Below are 14633 nucleotides of genomic sequence, written 5' to 3'. Positions count from 1 at the left end.
TACGTCTACGTGCAAGTATGTATGATATATGGCCCTCCATATTCCAGGGGGCGCTGTAGAGCCCCTGTGCCACGCCCGTGTATCAGTCTCTGCCCGGCCCTAATGGCCGCAGGTTCCAATGTGTGTGCCAATTTTCAAGACTTTTTAAGCATGTTAAGGGCCCCAAAAGCCCCCGAAACCTTGAAGAAAAATAATAATAATAAATAATAATAATAATAATAATAATAATAACAAATAATCCTAAGGAAAACAATAGGGCTCTCGCCCTCCAGGCTTGAGCCCTAATAAACGGAGCAATTCCAAGAGGGTCCTCACACCATCGGTGCTCGGGCCCTAATTAAAGCTGCAAGCAGCGATGAACGGGCCCTCGCACCCGGGCTCACCGGCAGCGAGTGGCTTTAGTTAATAGGTGAACGGTGAGAAATATGCGTTTAAACTCATAAATATAAGTAGAATATGTCAATATTTATTCCATATATGTGCCAATCTTCCTGTTGCCAGCAGGTGGCGCTATCATTATAATGGAATATTGGCCTTCAGATGTGTTCAGGGCAGGACTTTTATCGAACATGTGAGGTTTGGGGAGGATTGGACATTTCATGCCTGAGTTACAACAACATCCTATTTCATGGCGAAACATCGAAATTTGTCAGGCCGCCATGGACACGCCCTTTAACGAAACCTCAAGATCTTCACAATTTAAGATTGCAAAAGGCTTTAGATTACACTGACCAAGTTTGGTGTTGATCTGAATAAATCTCTAGGATGAGTTCCTTAAAGTACAACCCCTGAAAATGGCCAAAACAAGACTAATTTTGCAGAGAAAATTCTAAATAACTGACTTCCTGTTGGGATTCGGATTTCGTACCAAGAGACTTTTTCGTAGATATTGGTGTGTTACATGTGTGTACCAATTTTTGTACATGTACGTGAAACATAGCTTGAGGCGCACTCCGTTTAAAGTGTATACGCACTCCGTTGAAAGTGTATAGGTGGCGCTATCGAGCCATTTTACCACACTCGATGGAATATTGGCCTTCAGATCTGTTTAGGCTAGGACCCTTATCACACAAGTGAAGTTTGGGCAAGATCGGACATTTTATGCCTGAGTTATAGCATCTTTTATTCCCATGGCGAGACATCGAACTTCATCACGGCGCCATGGACACACCTTTTAACAAAAACTCAAGGTCTCCACAAGTTAACATTGCACAGGTCTTTAGATTAGACTGACTACAAAAAATACATTAATTTCAAAAAAATTCTAGGAGTAGTTTGTCGAAGCGTGAAACATGTCACTTCCTGTTGCCAGCAGGTGGCGCTATGACTATAACTGAATATGGCCATGTAGATCTGTTAAGGGCAGAAATCTTATCTAACATGTGAAGTTTGGGGCAGATTGGACATTGTATGTCTGAGTTACAGCAACTTCCTTTTTCATGGCGAAACATCGCAATTTGTCAGGCCGCCATGGACACACCCTTTAACGAAACCTCAAGATCTTCGCAATTTAACATCGCAAAGGCCTTTAGATTGCACTGACCAAGTATGGTGTTGATCTGAATAAATCTCTAGGAGGAGTTTGTTAAAGTACAACCCCTGAAAATGGCAAAAACAACACCAATTTTGCAGAGAAAATTCTAAATAACTGAATTCCTGTTGGGATTCGGATTTCGTACCAAGAGACTTTTTTGTAGATATTGGTGTGTTACATGTGTGTACTGATTTTTGTACATGTACGTGAAAAATAGCTCGAGGAGCACTCCATTGAATGTGCATATGCACTCCGTTGAAAGTTTATAGGTGGCGCTATCGAGCCATTTTGCCACACCCAATGGAATATTGGCCTTCAGATCTGTTCAGGCCAGGACCCTTATCACACATGTGAAGTTTGGGCAAGATCGGACACTTTATGCCTGAGTTATAACATCTTTTATTCCCATGACGAGACATCGAACTTCGTCACGGCGCCATGGACACGTCTTTTAACAAAAACTCAAGATCTTCACAACTAAACATCACACAGACAATGTTGACAATAGGTGGCGCTATGACTATAACTGAATATGGGCATGTGGATCTGTTCAGGTCAAGAGTCTCATCCAACATGTGAAGTTTGGGGCAGATTGGACATTGTATGTCTGAGTTACAGCAACTTCCTTTTTCATGGTGAAACATCGAAATTTGTCAGGCCGCCATGGACACGCCCTTTAACGAAACCTCAAGTCCTTCGCAATTTAACATCGCAAATGGCTTTAGATTACACTGACCAAGTTTGTTGTTGATCTGAATAAATCTCTAGGAGGAGTTTGTTAAAGTACAACCCCTGAAAATGGCAAAAACAACACCAATTTTCCAGGGAAAATTCAAAATAACCGACTTCCTGTTGGGATTCGGATTTCGTACCAGTAGACTTTTTTGTAGATATTGGTGAGTTACATGTGTGTACCAATTTTTGTACATGTACGTGAAACATAGCTCGAGGCGCACTCCGCTGAAAGTGTATAGGTGGCGCTATCGAGCCATTCTGCCACACCCTGTGGAATATTGGCCTGCAGATCTGTTCAGGTCAGGACTCTTATCACACATGTGAAGTTTGGGCAAGATCGGACATTTTATGCCTGAGTTATAACATCTTTTATTCCCATGGTGAGACATCGAACTTCGCCATGGGTGTTTGTTCAGGACAGAACATCTATCACATTTGTGAAGTTTGGGGAAGATCGGACATTGCATGCCTGAGTTACAGCAACATCCTGTTTCACGGCGAAACATCAAACTTTGTCAGGCCGCCAGGGACACACCCTTTGACAAAAACTCAAAACCTTTGCAATTTAACATCACAAAGGTCTAATGATGACCCTCACCAAATTTTAAGATAATCCGATTAAAACTGTAGGAGGAGTTTGTCAAAGTACGAGGCATGGAAATGTAAAAAACTGCACAAAAATCATACAGGAAATTCAAAATAACTTACTTCCTGTTGGGTTTTGGATTTTGTACCAAGAGACTTTTTCGCAGGTAATGGTGTGTTACATGTGTGTATTACCGATTTTCATGAATGTACGTGAAACACAGCTCGAGGCACACTCCGTTGAAATTTAACAGGTGGCGCTATCGAGCCATTTTGCCACACCCACTTCTGAAACCTATATCAGATGTAAATTTTCGCCAGTCCTGATGCGTGTGCAAAGTTTTGTGAGTTTTGGAGCATGTTTAGGCCCTCAAAAATGCGATTCATTACGAAGAAGAAGAAGAAGAAGAAGAAGAAGAATAAACAGAGCAATTCCAATAGGGTTCTTGCACTGCAGTGCTCGGGCCCTAATAATAATAAACAAAGCAGATACAAGAGGGTCCTCGCACCTCGGTGCTCAGGCCCTAATAATAATAAACGGAGCAATTCCAATAGGGTCCTCGCTCTGCAGTGCTCAGGCCCTAATAATAATAAACAAAGCAAAAACAAGAGGGTCCTCGCACCATCGGTGTTCGGGCCCTAATTATAATTATAATAATAATAAACGGAGCAATTCCAAGAGGGTCCTCGCACCATCGGTGCTCGGGCCTAATAATAACAAATAATCCTATGGAAAACAGCAAGCAACGATGGCGGGCTCAAGCCATCAGTGCAAACGCCACCCCGGGAGCATCGGGAAAACTGTGCCCAGTGGGCATAAACATTTACAGTAACCCTCTGGCAATCACGTTTTAAGGGATACGGCAGTTAAAGGGTTAATCCAACTCATCTAGACTTTGAAATCACATAGACAGTACAATATATATATAACTTTAGTAACACTTTATTTTAATATATATATATATATATATATATATATATATATATATATATATATATATATATATATATATATATATATATATATATAAAAAATAAGGTGTGCATTGCAGCTGACACCTAAATTAACACATTACAATTGTTTTATGACTGCAAGTCTTTCTCCTCAAATGCTATTGAGCTTCAAATTTGCATTTGAGCCCATGTGAAAAAGTAGCATAATTTACATATGTTTTATAGTTTTTTTAATAAACATCAAACATTCAATTTAATTGTGCATTATAGCTGTCACCTAGATGAACAATTACAGTTGTTTTTATGACTGTAAAGCACTATTCGGACGGGACTAGTTTTCTAAACTACATTTGAGTTTCGATTCTTACCACCTGACGTCTGTGATTTTCATGTACCGATTCGGACGGGACTAGTATCTCCGTGTTTATTACAGAGGTGGGAGGGTCTGATTTGTGCATCTGGGCGTCACAGAGATCACGCGCTCTGTATGCGTGCATTGCATTCATTCAGAATGATTGCCCTTAGTATTATTACACAATAAATACTAAATGGCTAGTATAGCAAAACCATGTTAATGTGTGGTTCATTTAGTTTAACTTGTTTTCCTTTTTTTTTTTTTTTTTTATTAAATGTAATTAAAACATTATGTAACTGAGTACATAAATGAACGTGAGTAATCTTACCTGATGCTGATATTACAGTAGCCGGTATTAACAGTTTACGCGATCTTGCTCTTGATTTTATTATTTGTATTATTTTTTTATTATTATTTATTTGCCGCTAAGCAAATATATCAAACATCCGCGCGGTAAGAGCATCTACAGTAATTCACGTTGGCCAAAACACACATGGAAACGCGTTGTGAAATAAAATATCACCGGCAATCACAGACTTTCGTATTTGGACGGGATTAGTTTTCTCAGAGGATCACTGAGTTTGCTGAAAAACAGTAGGTAATTTTCTCTGGAATTATCACAGAGGTTGTGTGAGAAAAACACAGACGTGGCAGATTCGGACGGGATTAAAATCACCAAGTAGGCTGTGAAACGCAGATTTCTCTAACGACCCCCTGTAAAACTAGTCCCGTCCGAATAGGGCTTAAGTCATTTTCTTCAAATGCTACTGACGTTAGTAAAGTGTATAACAAGTCCTTCAAGAATCACTCAAAACCTATTCAAGTTGTACAGTTTCCTTTTTTTTGCATCTTGAAATAAATATTTCTGAATTCTGCATCAAACTGTGTTGTGTTTATTTATTTGTTTTATAAAACAACTGAGACTTTAATCTCCTTTGTAATATATGTGCTTTTAAACCAAGAACAATTTATTTATAGATGTATTACTGCTTAATAATAACTATTATTAAGGGAAAAGGCTTTTTGAATCATGAACTGACTATTTACTAATGCTTAGCTAATGAATGCAGTTATTATAAAGTGTTACCAATGCATTTACTAATGTTAACAAATTAGACATTATTTTACAGTGTTACCAAATCCTTTAATAATTTATTAGTGATTTGTAATGATTTTAATGACCTATAAGCATTTGTGAACTAGTTTTGCTTGCATTGCAGCTTAATCTGTCAGTTGAAGAGTTTTACTGTTACATCCATGAGATTAATAAATGTCATGCCACGTCACAGGATGTCATAGGTCAGTATCAAATGAGTTTGAAATTATTATTTGCAGCACAAATAAGGATTCTTACCTACTGTTTTTCAGCAAACTCAGTGATTCTCTGAGACAACTAATCCCGTCCGAATGCTAATGTCTGTGATTGCTGGTGATATTTTTTTTCACAATGCAAATGCAATGCCATGTGTGTTTTGTCCAACATGATTAACGTAGATGCTCTTACGGCGCGCATGTTTGATATATTTGCTTACCGGCAAAGAAATAATAATAAAAAAAAATAATAAAATCAAGAGCAAGATCACGTAAACTGTTAATACCGGCTATTGTAATATTAGCATCAGGTAAGATTACTCACGTTCATTTATGCACTAAGTTCCATAATGTTTTAATTACATATGTACCTTAATGAAAAAAAAAAGGAAAACAAGTTAAACTTAAGGAACCACACATTAACATGGTTTTGTTATACTAGCCATTTAGTATTTATTGTGTAATAATACCAATGGCAATCATTCTGAATGAATGCAATGCACGCATACAGAGCACGTGATCTCTGCGACGCCCAGATGCACAAATCAGACCCTCCCACCTCTGTACTAAACAACGAGATTTTAGTCCCGTCCGAATTGGTACATGGAAATCACAGACGTCAGGTGGTAAGAATCTAAACTCAAACTTAGTTTAGAAAACTAGTCCCATCCAAATAGGGCTTTAGACAGTGTTCTAGGTTATTACATGCAGAGGTGTTAGGTCCAGTATTTAACACATCTGATTTTTAAGAATTAAGTGGTAAGAAATTACTCGTCATCCAGTTTTTTTTTTCCTATGTCATGATCCGGGTTCCTCCTTTCTCTGTCCCCCTCTTGTGGTCATCCTACACACTCTTTCTCTACACCATCACTTTAACCTGTTAGCCAGCACAAAGATGCCCTCGTCCTGAACGCCTTTCAACTTGCACGTGTCAGTGTTTATGAATAGATTAAATGAAATGGGACAAATTTAATCTTGACACTCTATGTATCATTATAAAGATCTAAGCCTCAAGCATCGACGACAGATCACTGTTTTTCAATGGAAAGCTTATAAAGACTGTATTTGCTACATTTGTGTAAGCCGTACACATAAAAACATGGGCAATGGAAACGCTGTACATACCAGATCCGTCGTAATAACGAGTCACAAACACATCCACAGCTGTAAATCCTGGTTTAGTTAGAAAGGTAAGGGTCTACTGAATGACATCTCAAGAAGCACATTTAGTCCAACGAAGCAATAACGTTGTAATATGGATCATAATTCCTTTGTTTACATTTCAGTTCTTCAGCGACAGAACTGTTTGCGTCCGTTATGGAATAACTCATGGTCAGAAACTGCGCCTTGGTAGTAAAAAAACGGCATGGTTTTGCAGCGTACAATGTCACAAACTGAAAGAGATGTTCCACCAGAAAAAAATTATGAAAGATAGGCGAAAGATAGTTTATTTAAATTTTGGCGCTCCCTCGTGACGCGCTCTAACGCACCTGTCAGCTGATGGAGGCGAAATTTATAGCGATCGCCTTTTTCTTTGTTTTTGTTTTTTTATTTTTCAACAGTTTTTATATATGTGAAGAGTGTGTTTTATGTTGAATGTGAATGTATCTACATGATTACCATCTGTTTGAGTGCAAATCATCCCAAATCAGCTCGCTATTACTGTATGATCACCGCTATCAAAGTGATCGCGTCTATATGAATAGAGAGACTGGATTATTTACTTTCTGTTATTACCATCTGTATAAGTGGCCATCAGCACATCAGCACTTATTTGCATCATAATTAATTGTAAATGCTGCATTTCTAGCAACCTCATAATTTTCTGTAATTGACAAACAAAGTTAAATCTTTTTTTATTGTTCTTAATATTGTTATTTTTCTTACTGTAACAGCAGGGCAAAAGCTAGGCACAAAGCTAAAAGCATTAGGCATCGCATAGCTGCTTGTCATTGGGTTATAAGCGTGTCCATCTGACCAGTCCTTCCTAGTGCGACAGCCAATCTGATATTGTTTTGGGTGGGACGGGAATTTAGAAGTCAGCTGTTTAAATTATTGATTTTGAAACTGGTGAATCCTTTAAATTGTTAGAAAACAGAATCACGATTCATATATGAATAGATTTTTCATGCATGGCAACAACTCTTCCTCTTCTCTAAAGCACCGCAACATAGACTTGCCCCTTTTGTTGCATGTTCCAGAGGGTGGGGTTTATGTAAATATCTGGATTTGTAATGTCATCAACCCAGATAGTAGCTTGTTGTAGTCCCTACGTGCCATTTTTATAGGCATTAAACTGACATAATTTTAAAAGACAATTTCTCAGTTTGCATTGAACTTTAAGCATTGTAACTTTGCAAATGCTGTTTATGCTCAAACAGCAAAAATTACACACTAACTAAAATTAAAACAAACACCCCTTTAACTAATCAGTCAAATCGTTTACAAAAAGGCTTGAAAGTTCTCTTAATCCAGTTTGATTTATTGGGACAATTCACTCAAACATTGGATCATTTGCAGTGGTTTGTCACATGGGATATTTCATAAGTACAGAAGCAAAAAAGAGTGCTGGATGAGGTGGATATTTTCTGTTTTCTGGCAAAATGAAGCAGCTCTTTATTGCTTTTGCAGCTTATAAATATAAATGAAATGTGCCAAAGGTAAAGATGATTTGTATTAATTTATATTAAAAAAGCAAGATTAAAAAGGAGTATCAAAATATGAGGGACCTGTGCCCCAGTACTTATGAAGGCCACAGCAATGAAGGCCAGTAATGCCACAGTCGAACACCAAATGGAGAGGAGAGCAATTGCTCTGTGATGTAAATAAAAAAGTTTTTTTTTATTCCCTCCCTCTCTCCCTCCTTCTCTCTTCTCTCTCTCTCTCTCTCTCTCTCTCTCTCTCTCTCTCTCTCTCTCTCAATGGACACTTTAATTGTGTATTGTCCTTGCCTCCACTTTCTCTGAGAGATCAGTATCCCATGACATGGCCTTTAAACATCCTTAGTGTGTCTCATGTCTACTAATGATCCTGCGTCAAGCAGCCGTTAAATTTCATCATGTTTTTAGTTAAACTTGAGCAGTGTCATTAAATACATTATTACCAGCTAGATACTGGCATGGCAGTGAGATTTGCTTGATATTTGAATAACAGCCTCACAGCATCTTTCACAGTAATGTTTAACAGTGGGTCCTTTCAGTTAGTGTAAAATAGGCAAATCAGCCTCATACACTTCCCTAAAAGCATATTTGTCTTTCTTTAAAGTATCATTATTGACAGTTTCCAAATCAATTATATATTTATGAAACAGACAAATAACACAGCCTTTTCACAATACAGCAGTGGATTTTTGATGCATTGTAATTTAGAATTTGACCCTTTCTACATGCTACTCGATATTCATCCAGGCCACATTTATGAAAAATATACCTTTTGGTGTACAGCAGCTTGACAATGTAGCAGTACTCTTAAAAGGACATTTATTTTTTATTTATTTTTTAAACCTAATAGGTACATATTAGTACCTTAGAGTAGTAATTTGGACCCTTTAGATACAAATTAATAGGCCTACCTATTAGGGGTAAAAAGGAACAAATATGTCCTTTTAAGAGTACTGCTACAGTGACAAGCTGTTGTACCCCAGAAAGTTGTAATTAAAGGTCTCTTGCACTGCACCTTCACTTCGATGTTTCTTTACTTAATTTTACCCAATATCTCTGTCTTTTCCCCCTTTTTTTGCTTACCTGTCACTTCTTCACCAGCAGGTCTACTGTAATGAACAGAATAGTGTCCACCTTGTTGAAAACAACCACCACAATTTGTTGTGGCACAGAATGTTATTTATCTTAAAATTACTTAAATACCCTAGATTTAACAAACCTATATTACAGGCATATATACACTACCAGTTATTAATTATTATTTTTATAAGTTATTAGAAGTTTTTTGAACAGTAAGATTTTAAATGTGTTTTTTAAGAAGTCTCTTCTGCTCACCAAGCCTGCATTTGTTTGATCCAAAGTACAGAGCAGTAATTCTTTTAAATATTTGTTATTATTTAAATAGCTGCTTTTGGTTGGAATATATTTTAAAGTTAAATGTATTCCTGTCATCAAAAAGCTTAAAAAAAAAAAAAAAAGATGCTTTAAATTGATCAAAAGTGATAACATTTATCATGTGACAAGCTATTTCTGTTTCAGATAAAAGCTGTTATTCTGTACTTTTATTTTTCATCAAAGAGAAATCTAATCTGTTTTCAACATAACAACAACATAAATTTATCTTTATAATCACAGGAATAAATTACATTATAAGATGTATTAAAATAGAAAGCAGTCATTTTAAACAATAAAAATATATAGTGGACAGCACATTCCAGGGCCCAGTTTATGGTGGGGCCCCTCTCTGACCACAATAGTGGACAAAGGATTGCAACATTTTGATTGGATCTTGGTGGACTAACATAAGCAAACTGTCCAATGCCATCAGATCAAGATTCCAGGACAACAGCCAGACACCTCTAAGAGGGCAAGAAGAAGACCTTTGGTACAAAGCCCGGGAAGGACAGGACTTCTTATTGGTTGTAAGATTAATAAGGGAATTAAGATCAATAAAACACAAAGGGGATTTAATTACAGTAAATAAGAACCGAATTGGTATGTATATTATCCAGAATTAATATTTAACACTTTATCAACTATTCGTCCACTGATAAGTTGAGGTTAGGGTATTTTATCAATTCTGGACAAAATATTATCCCGTGGCCTAGAGTAATAATATCATGAAATTATGATTTCTGATTATGAGCAAGGTAACATAATCTACAGTTGTAAGCACACAGCAAAAGACACTGGTATGTTAAATCAAACAAGGCTTTATTGAACTACTCTAATACACACAAACTAAACTAACGAAAACACACAAACATTCATTCAAACAGTGACAGATTCCCAAGTGTATGGAGAGTGAGGAGTCACGTGGCGATTTGGGTTGATTTGGGAGGGGTCTGAGCCGGTCGGCCATGATGGAAGGACACGCTATTGGTTGCCAGGGGCAATGCTTTCAGAACTTCACAGAGGCGCGACTAAACATTCCAGAGCTCTTTAATTTTTGCGCATTTATTATGTCGGCGGAACAAAGACGGATAACGAATACGAGAAAGAAAAGGAAGAAAGTAAATCAATGCAGAAAGGTAAGGCGAAAGAAGAGGGGACCTTACAGGAACAAGCTCACACCAAGCGCAAAACAGCGGTATTTGGAGAAGCTCTCAGGCATCCAAAATATCGACCCATACGAGCTCCCTGCAGCAGCACAGAGACCTGGACCATTTACCTCCATGCACACATATAGATATTGTGAATTATATTGTTTACGATGTTAGTCACCTTTGCACTCACGCTGTTAATGGCTTTAATCTAATAAAGAAGTGAAGTCTGCACACTGAGAACTACTGCTCCAGAGGAATTTAATTAAGCTCAAGCGCAACGTTTCGACCTTCAGGTCTTCATCAGGCACACTGATGAAGACCTGAAGGTCGAAACGTTGCGATTGAGCTTAATTAAATTCCAGTGATAACAGTGAGAGCAGTGATAACCCCCCAAAACAAATCATATGCCAATATCACCCAACACAATATGAAATTGAAAATCTCAATGCCTTAAGCAACAAACATGTTGACCTAATACCATATGACCCAACGACTATGTTGCCGTAACCCAATACCTAACCAGATGACCTAACAATTATGTAGCCAATACCTGAGAAGCTTACACGACAACATTTTCTATAACAAGATAGCTTTTAGAACAAGCATGTTTCCAACAGAACCAGAAGCCCTAAGAACAAGCATTTCCCCAATACAACTACAGATTTAAGAACAAGAATGTCCCTAATACAACTAAAGCATATGAACAAGCACATTCCCAGTACAATATAGCTTTAAGAACAAGCATGTTCCTAATACAACTACAGCTTAAGACTAGCACCTTCCTAAAACACTATACAGCTTTAAGAATAAGCCTCTTTCCAATACAACGAAATAGAAAAGGCTTGTCAGATACTCAAACAGAATCATGAGCTATATTCAACTGAACAACAACTCTTACAATGCATATTTAGCCTAGCACAACCATTTTACTGCTACTCTAATGTTATCCTTGATTAATGAAAAATCAAGCTCAAACAACATTTTCTACATATCATAACAAACAAATAAAAAATCACATTCATTATCTATTGTTGTCTTAACATTCTCCTCCTATCTTGTTGTTGTTATAATTAGGGGCCAAGCACCAAAGGTGCGTAGGCACCTATTAAAATCATTGGCATTATTATTAGGGGCCAAGCAACGTAGGCATCTATTGAAATCGTTGGCATTCTTCTTCTTCATCTTCTTCTTCTTCTTCTTCTTCTTCTTCTTCTTCTTCTTCCTCTTCTTATGTTTCTTCCGCTGCAAGTCTATGGCAGCCCATAGAACCGCTTATGGGAAAGTAGTGAGATTTGGCACACTGGTAGAGGACAGTCTCACCATTAACCATAGCAAATTTAAAGTCTCTAAAAACATACTCATTTCAAGTTGATTCGTCCAACCGTTCTCGAAATTCTGAATGGTTTGGCCAAAAATCACACAACTGGTCTCTTTAGATTTGGTGGGTGATGTAGAGTCGAATGATATCCAATTTTCCTGCGTCAGCCATTTTAGGTGTCCCTATTTTTTATTATGTTCTAAAATCCAGTCTTTTTTTTTGTATTCATTATCGTATTGTTACAAAAAGTTACAAAAATCTTCGACTCCATGCCCTGGCGCTACTCAAAAAGTTTGAGAACAGAACAGAGAACATAAGTTATAATGAAATATAAAAAAATGCTAATAACGTTTGAATAAATTAGACTATTGAAATGGAAGTGGTCTAGATTTATTATTTGGGTCACACCGAGAACATCAATAACAATTATGCCAAAATTGGCCATACTTCCTGACAGCCATTTTGATTAATGTTGAAATCCTACTTTTCAAACTCCTCCTAGACTGTTGGTCTGATTTTCACCAAATTTGACCCGGATCATCTTCAGACGCCACTGTCCAAAAGTTGTGGATTTCGTGTCTCATTTCGGTACTCATTTAGCGCATTAACAAATTTGCTGGAAAGATGCCAAAATGCATCGGAGGCTGTATCTCTGCAAACCTTTTTGTCATACACTCCTGAACAAAATCTTAAGACCACGGGATGCATTGCAAGTTTTACACATTTTGCACTATTGGATCATAACCAGGTTGTAAGTGCTTCTTCAAAATGCCAAAAGAAGAGAAGGAGCAAGAGACAAAAAATAGAGAGTATGCAATTTATTGAAAACTGCATTTAAACTCAAACAGGCTCTTCAACAGCTGATCAAAAGTGTAAGACCATAGCACAAAAATAAATGCACAACAGAACTAAAAGTGTCAAAAAAGGACTCAGTAGTGAGTAGCCCCACCGTTCTTGTTGATCACTTTAAACACTCGTTTCGGCATGCTTGATGCGACTGTTTCCAGGAGGCTGGTGGGAATGTTGCTCCATGTGGTGAAGATGGCTTCATGAAGGGCATCCACGGTCTCGAACTGACGTCCGTTTTTGTAAACTTCCTTTGCCATCCATCCCCAAATGTTCTCAATAAGATTTAGATCAGGGGAACACGCAGGATGGTTCAAAAGAGCAAAGTTATTCTCCTGGAAGAAGTCCATCGGCAGGCGGGCGCTGTGAATTGCAGCGTTGTCCTGTTGAAAGACCCGGTCATTACCGCACAGAGGGGGTTCCTCAGTCAAGAGGGATGCCCGCTGCAACAGATCCACATAGCCAGTCGCCGTTTGACGCCCCTGCACAACCTGAAGCTGCATTTTCCCATTGAAGGAAAAAGCACCCCAGATCATGATGGACCCTCCTCCACTGTGCTGCGTAGAAAAAATCTCAGGTGGGATCTCCTTGTCATGCCAGTAACGTTGGAAGCCATCAGGACCATCCAGGTTAAATTTTTTCTCATCAGATAATAAAACTTTCTTCCACCTTTCAGTGTCCCATGTTTGGTGCTCCCTTGCAAATTCCAAATGGGCAAGTTTGTGTCGTAGGAGGAGACGTGGCCTTTGAAGACGTTTTTTGTTCTTGAAGCCCTTCTCTAGCAGATGACGTCTTATGGTTATTGGGCTGCAGTCAGCATCAGTAAGGGCCTTAATTTGGGTCGAGGATCAACCTGTGTCTTCAAGGACAACCCTTTGGATCCTGCGGCTCAGTGCAGTTGAAATCTTTTTTGGGTCTACCACTTGACTTTTTTTGTCCCATAACTCTCAGGATTTTTTAAGAAATGTAAAATGACTCTTACTGCATCCAACCTCGGTAGCGATGGCGCGTTGTGAGAGACCTTGCTTGTGCAGCTCAACAATCCTGCCATGTTCAAAGAGAGAAATCCTTTTTGCCTTAGCCATCAGGAGATCTTGACAGTATGACTGCTTGAAAAACAAAGACATGAATGCCATATTTTTGTGCTGATTTGACCTTTTTATGGCTATAGTCTTACACTTTTGATCAACTGATGAACAGCTTGTTTGAGTTTAAATGCAGTTTTCAACAAATTGCCTATACTCTATTTTTTTGTCTCTTGCTCCTATTTCTTCTTTTGGCATTTTGAAGCAGCACTTACAACCCGGTTATGATCCACTAGTGCAAAATGTGTAAAATTTGCAAGCATCCCCTGGTCTTAAGATTTTGTTCAGGAGTGTATTTGCAACAAACTTTGTAAGTGCCATCGTCACATCACACTGACCATGCAACATAAATTTTGTAACAGCGCCACCTATTGGTCAAGAGTAATTAACCAGTAATTAACCATTAATAATGACATTTATACAAATGCTATTAACTTTTTATTTCATCAGCCTATTACAATGAAACTGATCTCAAAATATTTCCTGACTTATGTCGTCAACATAGATACCAAATATACCTGGCTAAGATGAACTTCCTGTCCGCCATTTTGATTTATGTTGAAAACAGTCTCAGGTTACGTATGTAACCATAGTTCCCTGAGTAGGGAACGAGACACTGCATCCTTTGGGGAACACCTCGTCGTGACCCGTGTCTGAAGCATACAATGAAAAAACACCAACTTGTTGGCCGGCGACAGCCTCTG

The sequence above is a fragment of the Carassius auratus genome, unplaced genomic scaffold (genome assembly GCF_003368295.1).
Source record: "Carassius auratus strain Wakin unplaced genomic scaffold, ASM336829v1 scaf_tig00026160, whole genome shotgun sequence".
Taxonomy (NCBI): Eukaryota; Metazoa; Chordata; class Actinopteri; order Cypriniformes; family Cyprinidae; genus Carassius; species Carassius auratus.
The sequence above is the reverse complement of the archived record's forward strand: the minus strand, read 5'-3'. Positions refer to the sequence as shown.